Genomic DNA, 22,458 nt, shown 5'->3' on the forward strand with positions numbered 1-22,458 from the left:
ATTCCAACTGGAAAATTTGACAAGATTTCTAGCAGAAAGTGCAGCAAATTTCTGGTAAAACATTAGTGGTAGCTGAAATGTGAAGTTAGATCAGTTTACGAGAGGGATTATGTGATATAATTGCCGGCTGTAACAGTGGACTGAGTCAAAGATGACTACTCAGGAGGCCCTTTCCAGCCCAAGTTCCTCTGTTGGCTGGTGATTTGGAACATTTCCATGTTGGGTTCCCACACCAAGTTCTACTCAAGGGGCCTGATTTCCAGAAAGCGTGGAGCATTTCTGAGTATTTTGCCTGGATCATCCTTAAAAGAAACATATTGAAAAAAATTGATGTTATGACTTAAGAACATTTCATTTTTCACAGAAATATTTCTTTTCTTGAGAGCTATTCTTTGAGCACAGCCTTAAAATCAATACACTCAGATAAATAATTGGCTTGAAAAGGGAGTACCTGATACACTATTAGGTATATGTTAACTTGTTAATAGTAATGCGTTCTGATACTCATGCCTGAAGCTTGAGTTAACTATCCATCGCTGTTCGTGAGCACATATGTCTACTAGACACTATCTATCTTATGGAAAGTGTATTAATGAAACAGTCTCCATCACTTCGAGGAATTTGGGAGGAGTAATCTAACTAGATGAAGCAAGAGGACATATTACAGGAATATATAAGTAGACTGATCACACCAGCTTATACCAAATCCATGCTTCCTCTATCAACAATGCCCAAAACCTTAGAAAAGACAGCAGATTGCTAAATATTTACAGTCACTTATGTGTGTACATGTCACCCTCTATGATTACCACAGAGACTACTACTACTACAAAAAAAGCAGGATATGTAATCTTGATACTACACACTCAGTGTTCCAGTAGTGTCTGCTGCACTACACTACTGAATTAGTTTCCATTTTTCATGCAGTTTTGGCACAGATCTGTTATAAAACTGCATACATACAGAACTGCTTCCAAACCATCTTATTCTTCTGATTTTACTGTGATTCTTTACTCAGCTTCTGTCAATAGTCTGAGTTACTGCGTGCTGGGATCAACATCTGGGCAAGATTGAAGAAAGATAAAGCCATGAGTCTGCTTTTGAAATGCAATGTCTGTATCATGAGACAACTATTTGTAGCGGGGAAAGAAAGCAGACAGCAGACTGAGTTAACTGTTTCTGGCATTTGGACATTATAGTGATGGAGACTGTGGAAAGCACACACATTCACAGTGTCTGAACAGATAGATTGATATAAGACAAAATGGCTGTCACTGATGTCCTTGATAACCTAGGTAAAATCTGGTACAAAAGGCAGAGAAAAAGAGAAATTCAACAAATTGCTGGAAGTTGGGACTGCCATTGCAGAAAGATGACTATTTATTGATTCAGTTATCAGTTATTCAGTAAAACAGAGGTCACTTATAGTTATTTACTGAATATGTGTCAATGAAACATCAACAGCTGACTGTGATTCAGCTTCTTCTATCAGTAATACACACTGTGGGATGCACTGCAACAAGTGAATCTTCTCATTTTATGCACAAGTCAGAGCTTAACAACAATAAGAGCTCTACAGGCCAGTCACGCAGAAGGGTTGTGATAAAGTATGCAAGGGAGGTTTATTTCTTTCAGACAGCTTTTCAGACCTTGCAGCCCCTGCTTGTGGTATTCCAAGACCTGAGGTCAAGCCAGTGTGGACCAGCACTGAACACTGTTTGCAAGAATATCTAAAGTAGACAAAAAGCTTCAAACATGGCAGTTCTATACATTAAATGAATGGAATCTGAGACTGAACAAGGCAACTGGAGTCATCAGTTGATGGGACAATGTCTAATTTTCTTGCTAAAGCCAGGAAGTTTGACACACCTTTCTGAACACCATGAACATTCTTATATTTGCTCCCAAGTACTGTAGTAATGAGATATGGTTTACAAAGTGAGAGACTTGTAGCTGAATCACTGAAAACCCCAGCTGTTAGCAAGACTTTATCAGTCTGGACAACATTAACCAACTTCCTCTGTTGGAGAGTTTTTTAAGTTCAAGAAGGAAGATCACCCTTTGTGAGCATTCATCTTTAAACTGGTTGCAGCATTAATTCAGATAGGAAAGTGACTGATGCAAGTTGTCTGCTTGTAACAAGCAGTCTGACACTTAGGAGGCACTCAAGACTTTTGGCAAGTTACGAGGCCCTGCAGTCAACTGTTAAATTAAAGGTTTGTTTTTAACCAATACAGTGCCATGCTGATCTACTAAGAAGCATATATGCAAAAATAGCATTAATTTTCAGTTATAACTTAACAGCAACAACATTTTGGAATAAAGCAAAACTTGGAGATGTTGCCCATTGGAACATATAAATATTTTAGGGCTTTTTAAAAATGATATTGCTTTTGAAACTGAATTAAGATCTAACTTAAGATCAACAAGGATGGGGCAGTTTAATAAATATACTAGCATGCTCTGTTTATTTGCCATCCTTGTTAAGTTGCTTAGCAATAGCACTGATAAAACTTCAAAGTGGAGCAATTATACCAGAACAGTATCTACCTAAGCAATGGTAGCAGCATAGCTATAATGTGCAATTACTCTGTTTTAGCTCAGTCAGCTTTCACTGCCTCCCCCGGCAGGGATCTGAGCCTATTGAAATATTTTGAGGTAGCCAAGGGTTTGCTGACCCTTAAGGCTACTTAAATGTAAGCTCTGTGACTTTGTGTAGCTCACAAGAAAGAAAACTAAGCACAGGTGGAGTCCCTGTGGAGGCATACAGCACTACTCCAGGCTGCAGGGTGGTAGACTGGGAGGCTTTTTGTATCAGCTGTGCAGTCTAGAAAACCTGTTCTGCAGGTGATATTCCTAGGGGAGCTTCCAGAAAAGCAAACAGTGATCTTTCAAGAGAGAGCTGCATTATTTCATCAAGTTTTTACCCTAATGACTTAGGGTACAGCAATCTGATGGTCACTATGGCCCTCCCTCTTGGAGATACTCATATTTGCATGTCATCTGTTTAAAAACTAAAAGTGATTCAAAGCAGAAGGGTGGAGTTTTTCTTTCCTGTGTACCCAGAAACACAGAGAATACCAAAATAAATTTTATGTAGAATAGGGAAAAAAAATCAAAACATATATGCAATGTATGTAAATGAGTCATAGCTTCATCTGGTTATTACCAAGGCCTTCCTTCTGCTCCCTATTAAAAGCATCAGTTCTACTCTAGTGAAGATTGCTGAAGGAGGTTAGCAGCTAACTAAAACACAATTATTGGGGCCCTAACAGCCCCCTATGGCTTGTCTGGACATTACATTTTAAAGGCAAGGTAAAAGTCCAATCTTGCTGAAGGAGGGACATGCTGTCAAATTATTTATGCCCACAGGACTGATAAGAGGGTCTCATGCCCTATGCATAGCTAATGGTTCTCATTTGTTCATGTTTATATTAACACTATCCCTTCCTAGCCCCCCTTTTAGTAGGTCCCTCCACACCTGCCAAAATATGCAAGCATTCAGCAGTACAATAAATTCTCACTTTTCGTTCCTGAGAAATATTTCTTAAGTCCAACACTGTATCATTTACTTGGAAAAAAGGCAACCAAAGAAAAGTTTGCATCCAGAAACAAAAATCAGATCACTGTAAAATCTTAAATGTCTCTAACATTGTACAGACGGAAAGCTTGGTTTTGCTCACAGATGTGCCTGCCAGGCGTGTTTAAGGCAGTGAAAATGTAAAAAATAATTTGGCGAGTCTCCATTAAAATTGACTTCATTATACATACATAACGCTAGTTTCCTCAAAATGGAGACTCAAAACAGATCAAAGCAGAAAACAAAATGGTCAGCAACCTCTACTATGCTCCAGGTGCACCTTCTCTAGGCTGTTTTGTGTGACCGTGGACTTGTGCCTCCTTTAGGCTCTAAGCACATCTCAGAGTTAGCAAGAACAAGGCAGTGAGATGTGTTCCCTACAGTCTGCAGACTTATATCAAGCGTTAGGTACATTTCCTTCACCTTTTGTTTATCGCTTTCTTTGGTTGTGGCTTTAGAAATTTAGAAGACTTAAAAATAATAACTTTTAAAGTATGTAAGAACGACATTCTGATTTCAACTGTGCCCCGGGTGCAGGTATGTGGAATCAAAGCACCAAGAGCTTGCCAGAACATAACACCCAAGGCCATCACACCCAAGGCCATTCCTCTGTGCGGATGGCTTTCATTTTTTCACCTGAATAAAAGACACTGACTAAACAATGATCACAATCCTCAGTTTCTGTAACAGGAGGAAGTTTATGCTCTTTCCAGTCTCTCTAGTGGAAAATACTGGACCACACACTTCGTTTTACCTTTTTTACTAACGTATTTCTTTCCCCAGTGTTCTTTTATAATGTTTTTAGCTGACCATGTAAAGACAAGGTGATGTGGCAAAGTTCTTATAATTCAAACTGCAGTGGAACAGTTTTAAAACTGTATTGGTAGCGGAGAGAGGCAGACTAGCAGCTGAAGGCCAAGCTCAGAGCCAGCATAGGCACAGGGATTTGCACTGGCTGCTTCAGAGTTGCACTTAAGTTCTGAATGTGGCCCAGACTCCCTTTGGCTAGAACATTAAACAATGAAGAAAAATTGGTAGTTATGAAACTGCAGCTATTATAACTTCTAAGAACTCAGCTTGTAACATATTATAGTTGTAACAAAAAAAAGGTAATCTTTGCCTAAATTACTTCACTTGTTTTGCAGCTGATTCCCATTAAGCATTTGTATGGATCATACCAGTAATCTTGATAAACCTCTGATAAGGTGTCCAGATGTCCTGGTTTTGCCAGTTTCTAATTAGCAGTCCTGGGGTCCTGTCAATTTAAGTTGGTGTTTGCTGCCCAGGGCCATAAAGTGAAAAGTTCTCTGCATCTGATGTCAATTCTTCAAAGAAGGACCCCCTCCTCGCCACTGGATATTGAGTCCCAGTTGGAGAGACTGCAAATTTGATCGGCCTAACAGAAATTACAGGCAAGCCTGGAAACAATATTCTTATGTGTATGTCCTAAAAAAGTGCTGTTCTTCCGCCACACTTTGTCTATGCATATACACAGATGTGCACAAACGTTCCTAGGGAGAGACAAAGCTTGTACTGTATAGTGTGTCTGCACAAACAAATCCCCACTGTAAGACCATGCCACTTTCCCCTATGGGCTGCCAAAGTTTGTGTCTCAAATGTGACAGAAGGAGAAAAAAAATAAAAATATCAAATTCAGGGTAGACAGGGCTCATTTGCTCATGGGAATTTAAGGGGAGCAGGAAGCAAATGTGAATACAGATTTGTAAATAAACATACAAATGTTTACACATTGACTATCTACATAAGGCCCTTTTTAAAGCCTGGTATCCAAAGAGCACCCAAGTCACTTGTTTCTGAATGAGAATGGCAATTCTGCTCCAAGAATGGCAATTTTCTAACCTAGCACAGAAAGGGCAAGTGATCTCCAAGGAACTCACATGTTTTATAGGCCCCATAGTTTGGGGGCCTATATCTGGACAGGACAGCACCCCCTTTTTGGCATTATGACAAGCAAAGGAAACACAGCTAATTACAATATTGTAAAGGAAACACAGTACCGAATGCTGCACAGTATTCCCGCCTGAGGAGAAGAAAAACCTGAGGAGAAGGACGGTATCTCCAGTGAAAGAAAATGCTAGCTGATTTCCTGTCTCATCTCTAATATTGCTTTAGTAGTGAACAGTAATGATTCAGTAATGCTAAGAACATATATTACAGGAACAAAATCCTGGCTGTTTTTGTCTTGCTGAAAGAGGGCATAGGGACTGAGAGTAGAGGCCAAACATTTAAAAACTGAAAAGCAGAAGGGCAGGAAGAAAAAGGAGATGGTGTTGATCTGATTAGTCCTTCAACAATATGAAAGAGAGCTTTTCTCTCCCTGCCTGAAAATATCATTTATTTATACCAAACAGCCTGAAGCAACGCTAGCCATTTGCTTTCCTATAGAGATCTCAAGATGATCCCCCTAAAAAGTGATCTCTTTAAATTTAAAAAATCCCAAGCTAGATCAATCCAGTGTAAAGACTCAGGCAAAAAGAGCAGGTCATCTTCCTTCTTTCATGCAATTCGTGGGAACTGGAATTACAAGTTGTACTTCCAGTGGTAAATTCAGCTGGACCCTTTTCCTTTGATGTCTTGTAAATGCCCATAGATCCTGTAAAGCCCTCATCCTTTTGTCATGTAGCTCTAAAGGACAACATTTCAGGAACAAGCCCCAGTTACTGGGGTGGGAGGCAATATAAATTTTGCCATAGTCATCAAAACCTTAGCTTCAGACATTAAGATTTCTCATGGTTTATGTAATAAGACAGGTAGAGAGCAGTAAATATGGTCTTGGACATAATGCGCAACAATGTAACATGTCTGTTTTAAAGCCCTCATTTGCTCTTCCTTTAGTGGCTTTGGTTCTTATTTATTTTCTCCTGCCACTATGTGTGCATGTGTATTGTAGTTGCAAATTTCATGGCCATAAGAACATTTAAAAAATAGAAAAGAAGCTACAAAACCCTAAAAAAATCGGCTCTGCCGCTGCCTTTTCCTCCGTATCCAGGAGGAGAGCACTGGCTGACCGTCCCCCCGCGGTTTCCGTATTAAAGAGGCGTGACCCCGGGAATCTGCCCAAGCGGCTTCATTGCCACCTTCTCCACCCTCTTCCTGCTTTCCTCACGGCCACAGACGAAGAGCAGAGATGTTAAGAGAGCGCACAGTTGTCGCTAAGATTATGAGGGGTCAATCGATAAAAGATTTCTCAGCCTTGAATTATCCCGGTGAGAGGCAGATCCAGGCACAGTGGAAGACGTGCTCCGAGCACAGCCAGCCCTCCTCAGCTCCGTCCCTGCAACAGGAAAGTCACGGTGGCATTTTGCAGACATCGGCTCTTACCAAAAGCGCAAACACAGCAACAGATACGGACACGTTCAGCTCAGGAGTTTGGTATGCTTCCCCTGCAGACTGGAGTTGTCCCTGTTTAGTTTCAGTGAAAACCCATCCAGCTGATCCCACAGGCGGGACCCTTCAGTAAGAAACAACAGCTTGCCAGGAAAGGTAGCCGGGCATGTGAAATCTCAGAAGGAAAATGAGAAACCCCATTCTAAACAGATAAAACAGGAACACTGCCTCTCAAATAATAATAATGATAAATAAGACACAGCTTTTCAATGAACACGCAAGCTAAGTAAAAAAAAAAAACAAAACAAAAAAAAAAAAAAGTAAAAACTGTGGATGTCTCTTCCCATCACTGGCTCTATCAAATGTGCTGATGCATGAAGCAGAAGCTGTGCTTTGCAGAGATACAGTTTTTCACTCGTTGCCTATTAGACTGTTTTACACTGTTTATATATACTTACGTAGTGCAGGGCCCTCACTGAGCAGTTTCCACTTATTCTGCTCTTGCCTGGTATCATGCTTGACACAAGCTTTGCATTCTTTTTCACTTTAAGTGCAGTGAATTACTGTAGTTTGGACCACAAAAGACTATTGTTGGATGTGTAAGAATAAAGAAGGATTTATAGGCTGTGCCTTTCCCCCCCCCCTTTCAACAGATAAATGCTAACACCAAATTACTGCACAAGCTCTTAAAGTCGAATAATTAAAAACAAAGGTTAGTCCCTGTGGCAAGAGGACTGAGGTCTGTAAGATATCCTTCAAATTGAAACTGACTGTGTAACTCCCAAATAATATGGATACAAATTAGCCATATGTGATCACCCGCTTCTGTTTATTCACAGCATGTTCTTTTCTTGTGGTTTTTGCACATGTTGTATTTACAGTGTGAATGATCCACATGCAGCAAATGTTTACCATCCAGTATTTCACAGGGGGAAGATGGCAGTTAACATTTTGGTTTAAATTTAAGAAAATATCTGATTCTATGGAGCCCAGCACCTATTCAAATGACAACTACAACTGCATAACTTGGGCCAAAATAGAAAGAAAAATTTATAAAACACAACACTTCTCTCCAGAAAATATAATATCCAATGAAGAGGAGCTGAAAAAATCATTAATGAGGAGTAAAAGGTGGAGGAAACAAAGTTTATCCAGAGAATTAACGCATTTTAACATAGAAATTAGGCTACAAATCAATCTCCTGAGAAAATTTATTGCACTTCCTGTTACTAATGACATGGATTTTTTTTTCTAGTCATTTCTGAAGAAAATTTTTAATTTTAACAAAATGCTAAGAACCAGTCTAGTCCTTTGTTAGAATTTGTTAGTATAATTTTTACTTTAAATAAGCAAAAGATGAGTTGCTATCACGGTGCATTAATATTTTTGCATCAGGTATTTCATGAAATCAGGGAGTAGAGAGTTACATCAGTAGTTGAGAAATACTAAACAAAAAGCAAGCAGGATTGACATGCCCTTTGCAAACCTCAGAGGTATCTGAATTTGGACTGGACTGCACTCATGAGGGAAGATTCTTGTTCATTTTTATTTTAGCTGAACCCCTTTCCTAGCATCTCCAGTGGTGTGGCGCACATACCAAGATAGTCCTATGCCTTGGCAGACATTTCCACCTCTGGCAACTGGAATTCAAACTCTGGCCACGGTCAAAAGGAAGAAAGACAGTGGTGGTCTAGATTTACCCCATGGAGAAATTTTGTCCACGTCATTCACCCACACAGCCCCCAAGATACTGCTTGGTGTATTTGGCAGCCGAGGTGTAGGAGAGTCTCTGACTCCCTCCCTGCAGCGCTGGAATAACAGGGCTGCTGCAGGTCAGGACGGAGCTGCGTTAGCAGAGCTGTGTGGGAGGCTGGCACAGTCCTTGCTGACTCTCTGCCTGGTTTCAAGCAAGTCTCTGAGCCCTTCCTTTTCACTAGCATTACTCTGACACAGAATATTTTTTGCTATAATGAGATGCCCTGGAAACACCCCTCCAGAAAGGTCCCTGGTCCTTCAGCAAAGGTGGGGAAGTCATGTGGATGAGGCTCCCACCCAAGCCCCGGGAGCTCTGCTGCAAAGTGCAGGGGGAGAGCTGCTTACATGGAGCACTGGCCAGTGAAAACCCTCACATCTTTCAGCACTTCTGACTGATCCAGCTTATTCCCAAGAAGTCTTTCCCAGAGACACACTTAACACACTCACACATACATACGTATACAAACGCTTCACAAATCCCTGTCTGCTAGCAGTAAAATAAACATGGCTGGTCTGCAAGGCCAACAGTAGTAGACAGAGTTGCAGCCACGTAGTTCCTGCCGAAGCACACGTCGCATCGCTGAGGGAACCAGACCCCAGCTAACCTCCTTCCCTGCTCCTCGCCCCCTTCTTTCCCAAGCCTTCCTTCCCCGCTCCCTAACTTTTTAGCTTTTTCTGACCCCTTTCCTCAGATACTCAGGGCTCTTTCTTTGGTCAGACTTCCTTCATGAGTGCTACCAGCCAGCTCTACTTTATGAACTACTAGACCTTGGCATCCCTCCAGCACTACAGAGTTAAGAAAGACATTTTCTATTCAGCAGTGCTGACTCCATCACATATGTCTCTGCAGAGTAGGTCAGAAGGCAAAGCCTGCAGAGTGTAATAATATTTGTGCTGCTGTCTAATCCTAGAGGGAAATTCGTAGGAGGAAAGAACCAGAGGGAAGCAGAACCAGTCAAGAGAATGCCAAGTATCTCTAAACGACAGGGCACGTCAATAAATGGGGAACAAAGATAGATCTAGCAACATCCATTCTTAATCTTATTAGATTTTTTTACTCTAAAGTTTATCATCATAAGAAATGTCCCTTAAAGGCTTTTTTTTATTATTTATTTATTTATTTATTTATTTTACTTTTTCCTCTTTCATAGGTAACGTTGCTTGCCTGGTTAAATCTAAAGCTGCATATAAAACAATTGAAATACATAGCAGATGCATAAATATATCTTAAGAAAGTTTTGTTATAGACATGATATCAGATGATATTTTTCTCATAGTTCTTATAGTTCTTTTCTTTACTTCTTCCTGTGATGCAAATACACCTCCATCAGAAATATTCCTATTTTCTCTTGGAATGAGGCATGGTGGTTCTGCTTCAGCCTTGAAATATAGCATCACAGAAAGGATGTAAACTTGTATTTCTTAGAGATCATCACACTGTGAAAGAGAGTTTTTCCTTGCAGTGTGAAAGAAGCTATACCCTGTCCAACATCCAGCGTGGGGAGGTTTAACAATACAGCTCAAGTATCTATTAAAAAAATCTCAACTGAGAGATTCTGCTCTACAATATAGAGCAGATGAATGAATTCCAACCGTCTGCAACACCACTGATACTACCTGTGGTTTTCAGTCCTTCTATACAAAACTTTAAAAAATCTCTAAGTAACAGAGGTTTTGAGTTAAAATTATATCACTTTAATCAGGATGCTTTAAGAGAAAAGAAACTTGCAAGAAATAAATAAAATAAAACAATCTCTCTGGGAGGTACTTTCACTTTGAAGGTATTAAAAACTAGCATTTTTGATAGTTGACTATTGTCCTGGGATACTGGGATATTTCCAAGGATATTTTCCTTAGAAAAAAGCAGTATGAAATGCTGAGAATAAATCACAGACTTTAGTTAATGCTACCAGTCTCTTGAAAAAAGTCACATAGATGCACTTTTCTTTGACACCTTGTTATTTTTCTCACTTCCACTATAGAATTATTCTTTCAGTTGATCTGAATAAGTCTTTTCTGTCTAGCAAAAGTAGAGAAAGATAAAGTTCTGTTTGGTAGTTACCTTTCTTCTCTCAAAACCTATGAGTGGTTTCCCAGTTTCACTGGTTTTGTTTAAATAAAATATTCCTGACTCAGTTTAGCCTCCCTAATATTTGCCATTTGAGATGTCACTGAACATTTCACTCATCCTCCTTATGCTCAGACTTACTTTGGAGCTGTAGAGTCGCACAAATATGCTAATCCCCTCAGTGGGGTCAAAACCATTTGGGAGAGATTACTGGTCCTGACTTGTTGAAAATGGACCCTCAGATGCTCCAGGATCACACAACACCATTCAAGAAAAGTCAACCTTGACATGAGCAGAGATCAGTCAGTTTTGCAGACAAAATGGCCTAAATATTCATGTGTACTTCATCTCTGCCTTTAATAATGCTAGGAGGGAACGTGCTGTAACAGTTAGATTATCTTTTTGGTATCAGTTTAATATTCATGGCATTACAGAACAGGAGGAGAGGTCAATTTTCAAGGTGGATACTGAAGATCTGCTGCAGAAGTCACAAGAATCGTGAAAGCAATTATTTGCATCACTGTCTCAAATCCTCCAAAAAGACAGCTTTATTTCTGAAACATGGAGAGGTCAGAAAGAGAATTTTACCTTAAGTTTGGGTCATTTTGGATATGATTTGAGATACAAAAAATGGGGGTAGGGGGAAGAACATCACATAAATCTAATCAAAATATCTTTCCTCCTTTTCTACCCCTTTGTTTTTTAAAAAATTGCCTGATCTCAGAATTCCTCAGGAAAACTCCACCATCGCCAGCTTGTCTGTAAAAAAAACATGTGCTGTTCTGCAGAGAAAATGTATCAAAACATGAACAATATGAGGGGTCAGAATAGAGTACACAAGAGAAAGCAGGAAGCAGAAATGCCACAGTGTCTTCATTGAAGTAACGAGGGATGAAAGAAGAAAAAATTTTTCATCTGCCTACTGAGGCTGAGAAGCTGAAAGAGGTGATTTGAGACTGTATTACTGAAATACCTGCAAAGATGCAGGTGAATCTCGTACATAGCTAGATGGTCCATTAGGATTCATCATGGGAAGAAACAGCTGGGCCTGAAGCTAATATAGGAAATAGAGCTGTGGTGGAACAGACTGAAGTTTTTTGAGGGATGGAGGTGAAAAGCTGTTAGTGAAAACATATTAAAGGCAAAGTTACTACTGATTATAAAACATAGTGCCTAATTAATTGCATTTGCTTACCTTTTTCAAAAGAAACCAAGAAAACTAGATGTAAACTCTCCCCTCCTGTCAATTTTGGAAAAGTTTGTATTCTAGAAGGAAAAACAAAACAAAGTAGAAGATATTCTGCATGAGAGATGGGGAGCAATATGCCACACTTTACCCATTTGTAAAAGTATCTGCATTCATATTTAGGCTCATTTTTGTAAATCCCATGCTGTACTTCTATTGGTGCTGGCAGATTGTACAGTAGGACCTATGCTGCTCCAGCCTGATAGAGGAAGAAGCTGAAAAACTTTATACTGCTTAAAGCTAAAGCTAAATAGTAAATGTAAAACCTGTTTTGGTCAGAAGAACACATGAGATCTGCTTGTGGCTATATAACACATAGCTGTCCCATGTTAGGGTTTATTTCTCGGCACCATTCATTTTCTTTAGGGTTCCTCTTCCCTATTGCTTGTTGACAGTTCTAGCAGAAGCCTCTGACTACATGCCGTTGGAAAACTAACAACATAGAACTATCTTAATCTTGGTCAGATACCCCCATCAAGAGGAGACACCGACTGTTCTTGCTTGAGCCAGATGGAGTATGATGCTCCTAGCCACCTCCCTGAACCGGACCAGGAAAGCTTGCGGCTTGTGGCTTCCCCAATGCAACATTCCAAACATCTCAGAAGATGTCAACACAGCCTAAGAGGCAGATATCAGCACAGCCTAAGATGTATGCAGAATATATTGGAAAATACAAATAGGCAGGGGAGAGGAGGGAAGCTGTTGCAGTGCTGTGACCAAGGTAAAAGAGCATCAGCTTTCTATTCTGCCTTGGATCAGGCCAGACTGTAAGGGCTATGGTCTACTCCTTTATGATAACACAGAGAATTTCAGCTTTGGTTTTGGCCTGGTTCCAGGCAAAATGAAAGTGACTTTAATTATTGACAGATTTTTACAGTACTTTCAGGAGCCAAACACACATTTATGACACAAGTCACCATGGTCTTCTTGACTGATTTGATTCTCATGATTATCTAATTAAATATTGAAAGTACAAATCATGTATGTCCACCAGACCTCTTTAAAAATGAATAGAATTGCCAATCAAGCTGGAATAGACACAGAAAGAATAGCAGGCAGGTGAAAAGAGGTATCTTTGATTTAGGAATTGCAATACACAGCAATCAAATGAAACAGATGAGTCAAGAGTGGCTGCACTTTGGAAAGTCTTAGCTACTTGTAGTGACTTATTAGAATACCAGCATCACAACATAGGATGTTACACCTTATTCCAGGGTGGAATAAATGTGTTTCCTACATACACACTAGGGATAAATGCATTTCCTACAAGTCTCAGAAAGATCTTTTCCTTCAGAGTGCCTCATCGCCTGAAAAAGTACAGTTCTTACCAGTTCTGCAGCAGGATGTCAAGTAATAGTTCTTTGCTGAGTCACTTCAGAAGGTTACACAGACCTTTCTACTCTGCTAATTTCTGTAATCACATTAGCTCTTCCCTTTTACAAGCATCAAATTCACCCACAAAAATGTATATGCAGTCTAGCCACTATCCCATTCCAGTTGTATTGACTACTCCTTTCCTAGTTGTTCTGTGATGGGATCAGGCATAAAACAAATCTGCTCCTGATTCTTCTTGTCAACAAATGAACTAAAGGCCATAAACTATCCTCTTCCTAATCTACTATTTCAGCATATTAGCTAACATAAACCTGTTTCAGTGACCCACGTAATAGCCATACTGACATTTTATGGTTGGTTTCTCTGTCCCATATGAAAATGATTAAAAACTACAAGGGATTTCTTTATACAAATCTATTAATAGCTTGGGGATTTTTTTTGTTTAGTTTTTAGGGTAACGTATTTTGAGTTTGAATTGTGGAGTGCATAGCAGTGGCTGGCGTCAGAAGCCACTGCAATATACATTTCAGCTTCCTTCAGCCAGCCACAGCAAGAAAATTGATGGCCTGTTCTCTGGGGCTTGTGTGTTCCTCCTTGGCTGCTGTCTCCCACACTGCTGGTGTATTACTCTGTTTTCACTGGAAAAGAATGCAGGACATTCAAGCTATTCCAAGCAGCATCCTTGATGTCTGGATTTCATGGGAATGTTTCACACCGCAGTTATTGCTAACTGTTAACTTTCATACCTCGGACTGTTTTTTTTGGCAGCTTCTTCTGTTTTGCTAGCCGGACAGACATAAGCCAAAGCAGCCTTTGCTGCAAATGCGAGATGCATCACCATCTATCATACCGTTGCCAACAGGGAGACCCAGCTGATGGCACCCTGCTATGTGTAAAAAAAGAAAAAAAAAAGAAGAAAGAAAAAGAAATAGAAAAGGACTTAAAAAAAAATCCATCTTCTTTGGTCTGATATCCAGGAAAGGCTTTCAATTTGTTCCATGGAACAGTTTGAAAGTTCAGCATGTTAGTGTCGTTAGCAGGCATTTGAGGAGTGGTGTTTGTGTGTGTGTGTGTGTGTGTGTGTGTGTGTGTGTGTGTGTGTGTACAGGAGCAAGGAGACAGTGGTTGTGTCTGGGAAAGTCTGACTCCATTCAGGATCTTCCCCACATTATAAAAAAGCTTTTTTAAATCAGTTACTTTCTGAGAAGTGGCTAGAAAGGCATGGAGCAGATAAGGGGATTATCATGCATACCCCACTATCTCTACCACTTGTACATCTCTTCTGCCACTAGCTGTATGTTGTTAGGAGGTCACAGGCACAATCTGGGTTAGCCATTCTTTACAATCTTACAGCTGGCAACATGTCAAAATATCCTCAACACTGTCTTGACATTGCAGGAATGAAGAAGGGGCATGGGAAGAGAGGGATTATGTTTGAAGCTGTTCCTGTATTTGATGTGATTGATACCAGAAAGATAAGACCAAGATACAAAGCTTGGACTCTCATCCAGAGTTTGTTAGAGTTCATGGGTCTTCAGATTGAGAGCTTGGTTCATGTCATCAAATTACGGGCTAAAAAAAGTTCAGATGCAGATCTGGTTGGTAATTTTCCTCATGTAGTGTATGAAAAATTAGGGGTCTGGACTAAGTTCACATACCATACTGAGAATAACCAATTAAGTCACAATGAAAAAATAGAATATTTATTATTAGGAATCTGGATCTATGTTCTAGTCAACAAATATTGAAAACTCCAGAGACCTGGAAGGGCAGAAAAACAGAGAAGACAGAAATCTTTCAGCAGATTATTTAATAAGCTTCTTAGGCTGATTTTTTCATGCTAAGTGCTTCTATACAGACAGCTGCTTGCAAAGTGTCATAGAAAACTTTGCTGAGCATAACATGTTTCCCTGAGACCTCTAGAATTCTAGAGCAGTTTTCAGAAAGGAGCCTGCCTGCATCCTCGGCAGATCCACTGTGGCCACCAGCCAGCACGCCTGTATTCATCCCATCTAGATTTGGAGAGCTGTCATCCTAATCTCCCTCTGCAGTCAAAGGAGAGAGAGGTGCACACTTCCAGAAAGCAAGTCAGATGTTTGGCTCTTTTGGAGAGCAGTTCAGCACACATCCATTGAATTCAGAGAGTGTTTGGGTTATCTACATTCCTTAGGAACACAACAGGAAGCCCCCAAAGTGAAGTGCCATCATTCCTCTGTAAACATTGAATGGATTAGGGATCCTTGTCAGCCAACTAATGGTGAAAAACCAAATAATATCTTACTGCAAGGAAACTACAGATTTGGGGGAAAAATACAAAAAGAAAAAAAAAAGAAAAAAGAAAAAAAGAATTGGGTTCAGTCCAGTTCAGTCCTGGTAATACAATCACCATCTTACTGACAGGGAAGAAAAGCACAAATGCATTAATGGTTTGTTTGAGACCACACAGGAAGCCTGAGAGAGGGCTGGAAACTGAGATTGTATCTTCAGCATCCAAATCCTAAACCACAAGACCATCCCCTTTTTCATAGCTGTCTGTATTGGGGAAGAGAACTAGAGTAATTCTGAATCCCATGGGCCAATAAATTATATTGCCATGACATTCAGAATCAGTGCTTTGTACTGGTGTATTTCTTTGCTGCTTGCAATTACCTTACCAGAGATCACTAGGCTGCGTTTATTGGAAGACTAGTATATGATTTGGTGTAGCTAATATGTTTTACTATTTCTTTAGACCTATAAATGAGCTTGGTGGTCTCTGAATCTATTGTCTAGTGAGCAATGGCCCATATTACAAAATCCCTCCACAATTTATTGTCATCCGTAATCTATTTTGAATAGACTTCTGACTGGAAAAGTAAAGGCTGCTGCAGATGAGGATAAACAACACAGCTAGCTAGAGAAAGCTTGGACATGCAGCCCACTATCTGGCAGTACTTCCTCGTGTTTATCATCACTCTTTGCGCTTTTAAAGATGGCAAGGTAGGGGGAGCAGAAAGGAATGAGTTTTTAGCACCTTTCTTTAAACATAGTAGCACAAAGATCAAAGATAAGGTAAGATAAGGTGGGTAGGGAGAGGTAATACCTTATTTTAAACTCATAAAATAAAAACAGCTTGCCTAATAAAAGATACTAGTTCTCCTCGTAGTCTGGCTTGAGGTCAGCAACAGCGTACTAGCTGGTGTTGCAGTCATGCACACACCACATCCTCTAAACACTGGCTTTTGCAGAGTTCAGAGATGGAAATAAATAATTTACTGTCTCCTTCAACTCTTAACAGAAACTATTGAGCATTCCTGTGGAAGATGAGTGAAAATATTTAAGTGAATCAATATGCTGTGAATGGAGGATACAGAAAAGAATTCATGCGTCTTATTCTAGATATTTAAATGGTGGAGATTTGTGAATTGTTCTTTCTCATGAAGAGCAATGCAACCATTTAAAAATCACTCCATCATTCAGTACAGTAGATATAAGAAGAGCTGAGAGAGAAAGAATAGAGCAATTCATTACTATGAGCAAGAGCTACACTGTCTTCTAGTATGGTGATCTGTCTTTCCTCTGCCAAGAGCAAGTGACCGAGTTATCTGCTCTCTTCTGAACGGGACATGGGGGCAAAATGGTGACCTTCCTCCCCTTGCTCCCTGCCAAGCACCTATTTGCAGAAAAATTGCATTTGTCTGAATGCCAGTGCCAGTGCTACAGTCCCCAACAAAGAGGTCACTTCCGGCCCATTGTCTCCTTCCTTGCTTCAGAAGACATTTAGCAGATATATTACCTGCACGTGTGCCAGAACACTGTGACTGGGATTGTGCCTTCAGGAACAGGGGGCTTTCTGTCAAGACTGTTGTCTGAGTTACCTGTTTCATCATATTGTCTTCACACCTATGGCTGCTCAGGTCCATCCTTATGTGCCAGAGCATGGCAGAAGTACTGGTACTCTCCTCCAAGTTTCTCTACACCCAGTTTTCTGCTAACTTCACCTATTCAAACAAGGTCATGCCACAGCTGAATTCAAACCATGCACCTTGTGTTTTTTCCACAAGTGTAGGGTGAACCAGGTGAAGCAGCTGCAATTGGGCTTCTCATATTGATTATGCTACAAGAGCAGCTCACAAACAGCAGAGTGCTGAGCCCATTTCTTTTCATAGGTGCTAATCATTCAAAGATGCTGTTGACTAAGCCTAAGTATGGTTGCCCTGCCAAGCCTTGCAGTCCAACAGATCATAGTATAAATAATAAAGGAAAGAAGTCAATCTTGGGAGCAATTCAGGATACCAGGAAAGGCTAATAGCCTTACTGTCCTGAGTCACTCCTGCCCCTGTGGCTCCCATGGAGATCCTACAGCATTTTGGTGAGCAGTGCTGTGGCCAAAAGAATATTCTCAGAAGCAGCAGGATAAAGTCAGATTTGTATCTGTGGGTTAAACAATATGTTCATTTCAACACCTAAATAAAGAGGTGACATTTCATCAACCCCACACTGAAAAGTATGTATCTGAGCACCTATTATGGGAATAAGGTCTCTGCTTCGATACTCAAATATGGATTTAGAGGTATGACTCTTGCGAAGCATGGTTCTTTCAATTTAGACAGTGACATTTATTGGATGAGGAGCTGACTATATATCCTTTCTTTTCACCTCGTGTCCTTGTCCTATAGGAACCGATGGGTAGTTCAGGACCTTCTGATAACTGTAGGACTGATCTGACTACACCTCATGTGCCTATTGGAGTCCACGTTTGATATTGAGCTGGCTGATAACATACAACTGTTTCTGCATTACCAGTGAGATAGACTGAACAGTTTAACTGACAAAAACCATTTCTCTGTGTTTGAAGTACTAAGGGAAACTGTGCAAAATGCAATGAGAGACATGGTCTCAAACTTTGCACACAGGAAGAACCTTATACCCATTTTAGAGCAGAAGAGCTGACCTTCATGTCTTCCAAGATGTTCAGAGTGGGTACTCTTATTTTGTAGCCTTCACCTTTTCAGTTTTGTGCCCATTTCAGGTGCAGGCCTCACAGCTGCTTTAAAAAAAAAATGGCCAAATGCAGAGATTATTTGCTAAACATCCTGAATATATGTAACTGTTTGAAGGTTGTGCCTGGCAGCTACTTTTACATTCCCTTGCCAATGGAAAACAAATCTAGGTGCCAGAGCCTGTTCAGTAAAAGAGTACTAATAAACTCTGAACTGTTACAGCCTGTGTATTATAGGTATTCTTGTAAGCCTGTGTGTGTTATGCTTGGCTTTGAAAGTACCTCAGCTTTCATTTTATGCAAATGAACCAGTCAGAGACATCTGACAAGATCTTGGATGGCCAGTCAGTATGGATTTCTGGACTTCACCTCGCTTCGGACGAAGGGAGCAGGCATCTGGAGGCTACACAGAGATAGTCTGATTAAGTTCATCAGAGGCTGGTTTCTCTGCTGACATGAGCTTTGTGGGAATGGTCTGCTCTTCTATGTAGACTCATAGGAAGGAAACCCATCGACACATGCTCTGGTCCCAGATCAATAACATTTCATGCTGAAGAAAAGCCACCTCACTGCCAGCCTGCTGCAAGTTTAACATCAGTATTTCATATTGACTGTATGATCTTGAGGAGGGCCTTAGAAATCTGAAGCAATCTATTAAGGTAGAGTGTCTTAAATAGTTGAAAAATCCACATCAATATAACAAGATTAAATTAATCCAGATGCTTGTGACTGGATTAATTACTTGTAAGTGTTCAGGTAGTGTGAGTCAACAATTTCTTCCTTGTAAGTTGTTCACAAGGGATCTGTGTTCTCCATGCACCATTTCTACTGTGTAATTCATCACATAGGTCCCATAATATTGTGTCTGCTTCTGAGTAACTAAACACATGTAGTCCTGTGAACACATTTAAGGATGAAACAAGTGAAAAACTGAACAGACAAGCAACGCTGCTTTCCAAACACATGAATGCTCTACTTTAATTTGAAAGCAGTCATAGACCAAATATTTGTGCAAATACAGTCTTTGTGCAACTGTTTAAGTATGTATCACCAGTTAATCACAAGTTTGGTGGAGCTAACCAACCCTTCAGAACCCCCCAAAATTGCTTACAAATGCCTTTTTTTTAACTAAAATTAACGCACTCTGTTGTCAGATTTTTTCCACTTCTGCCTAAGATGGTCAGTACAGACATCACTACAGAGAAAGAAGAAAATCATTACCCTTTTTCTGTGTAATTCTCTCTCCCATTTGACTCTGAGGCAGGTTTGTTACACTAATTGAAAGGTATAGTTAAGAAAGGTACCGCTTAGGTCTTGTTTCACTATAAAAAGTCCTTGGCACAAGGCTAGCTATAACTCTTCTAAACTATCCATTTTGAATGACTGTCATTAGGAAAGAATTTAGTGGCTTTGCATTTCATATAAGGTAATAGTTTCTAGAGGATTTGGGGGCAGAAAATAATAACTTTAAACAGTCTCAAGAGAAGTCTGAATGACGTACAGCATTCAAAGCACCTGAGAGAGTATGTCTTTTCCACTAAGTTTCAAGCATCTGTTACTTTCATGTTCTTTTCTAAACTGGTTCCTCTTACACAGATAGGAGCAATTCCCCCAGTACTGCCCCTTAGTACTATTTTCTCAGTTACAATTCATATTAAACCTACCCTGTATCTACCTAAGAGATCTAGGAACTGCAAAGCAATATAATGGGCACTTCGGTAGAAGCCCCTACGGCATTCTGAAAGAAAATCAGTTTTCTTTAAAGTATATCTTCAGTGGATGCTTTATGAGTCTATGGCTGGTATGGTGAACTGAGGACCACTATCAAAAGATTTTAACCTCACTCTGATGATGGTGTGCATCAAGGTAGGCCCATCTGCTGCCAATTTACACAGCCTGAGGACTTGCCCCATAATCCCCCATTGAGGAGAAAAATGCTTCATGCTGTTTGCTGCTAATAGAAATGCTGCATACCATTATTGCATACTACCTTTGGGCATGCTTGGAGAGAATATAGAACCATCTAATGCTCTGCTTGTGTGGGCACACCAGACTTTCTTTGAATTGATGGGAATCATATATAAATGAATGTTACTGGGAATAAAATTCTAGCTGTCCCAGGTTCAAGGAGAGCTGAGATTTCCAGCTGAGTTCACCTATTGACTCTCAAGTCAGAAAGAAGGAATGGAGAGAGGGGAGGAAAAGTAAACAGGCTTAAGGGACCAAGTTCTGCAATGTTTGACTCCAGCAGGATTGAATATGTTGAAAGCATGAACAGAATTTGTCTCATGGTTGAAATTCTGATAGTGCTTCCATCCCTGGTAGATTTCCATCAGCACAGGTCTGACCACTGTCCAGCCAACACAAAGCGCTAAAGAACTTTCCTCACTTTGCATTGCTTGAGTTGTATTTACTACAGAAAACCTGTGATAAAGCAGTTTTTCAGTGTTATGAGAATTGCTAAACAGGTTTCTGCTTTTGAGGAGAGGCATGAGGAGGAAAGAAAAAAAAAAGAAAAAGCTTATGTTCAAATCCTCTCTACCAAAACCGCTTACAAATCTTAGCTGTACTTGGAAGACAGATAAAAATAAGGAAGAAAATTACCTTTTTTGGAAGTGCTAACATGTTATTTTACTAGTTTTCAAATATTTTAACTAACGTAACTAGATTCCAAGAGCACTCCAGAACAGGCCACAAAACCATGACAGGATACACAGATTTTCTAGGTAGAGACACATTTAGTACACACTACAATTTGTATGAAAACAGTGTCTCCCCTGCACTCAAGGTGGAAGTCCTAGCCAGAATAAATAAGTCTTCTCATACTCTCCTTTTATGATTCTATGATCATTTAAATCCACATATAATATGAACTAGTTTCAAGAGGATGAGACAAGGAAAGCTATTCTGGAATTCAATATAACATTTCTCAAGGAAGACTCTCTACCATGAATCAGGTAAAGGCATGATAGGAACCTGGGTCCTCTCTCATCCCAGATGAGTAACCACAGCCCACTGGTTAGAACATAGATAACAGCATTCAAGTGTCTGCTTTCTGTTTTGCCAACAATTCCAAAAATGTACATTCAATTTTAGGTCAACCCATGATCATTTATTTCTTCTTTTCCCTAATTGGCCAGCACACTGAACCCTCCAAACCTCATCTTTTATTCATATTGTTCTTGTCTCTAATACTTTATCCAACCAAAGTGAGCAATTCATCTCTTGGGGTTACACTGTTGCCCTGATTCACTCTTCATCCATGCTTTATCTGAGTTCAGGAAAGAATTCGTAAAACAAGTAAGCCTCATATCTTACCAAATTATTTTAAAAGCAATCTTGAAAGTAAAAATAAAATGTTTGTCATGCCCAGGACTGAAACGAAAGCTCCAAAATGAATAACACCACTTTAAATATAGCTATTTCATCTATTGTGATTTTATTAAGCTGAATCATCAAAGTAGAACAAAAGGAAAAACAGTGAAGTCAGCATTAGGGGTGGTAAGGAAACATTCCACTAATGATAATATCTGTTTTTCAGTTGTCTATGGAGACAGAAGGAAGGAAGGAAGGCTTGTAGAGACGAAAGGAGAAAAGATGACAGGAACAGGCAGTTGTGGATGGTAAAATATTTTTGTCATGTTTTTCTTCACGTTCTTGGACACAGAACTCAGGTGATTTGAGATGGCACTTGAGCCCCAAGAGGCAATATTCTGTTGTGGTAAGAATAAAATAGCTATGACTGAAAAATTTGTTTTGTATGCTTGGAGCTATTCTACTCTATTACCCTTTGACTAAAATTTCCTCCTAGTTGTTTTGAAACCTAGAAGGTGCTTTAGAAGTTTGTTTGGACCTTATACATTTTCATTTTGGCTTTTCATAAAAGGCAATCTAACTCCAAAATCTTCAGCTTGCTGCCTGCTTGAGTGCCGTTTCAACAAAGCACAGAAGCATGTACTTCAGTACAGTTGAGATTCAAGAAAACTATTTAAAGCTACTTAGCTGCTTAAGGGCTTTATTGATTGATACCCTTATATATCATTAACAGAAGCTGTGCCTTGAACTCAGATGAAGAAGAAAAATAAGAAAGATAGAAATATTCAACAGAGGGGAAAAGAAAGAAAAAAGAGAAGCTGAGCTTATTC

The sequence above is a fragment of the Rhea pennata genome, chromosome 2 (genome assembly GCF_028389875.1).
Source record: "Rhea pennata isolate bPtePen1 chromosome 2, bPtePen1.pri, whole genome shotgun sequence".
NCBI classification, from domain to species: domain Eukaryota; kingdom Metazoa; phylum Chordata; class Aves; order Rheiformes; family Rheidae; genus Rhea; species Rhea pennata.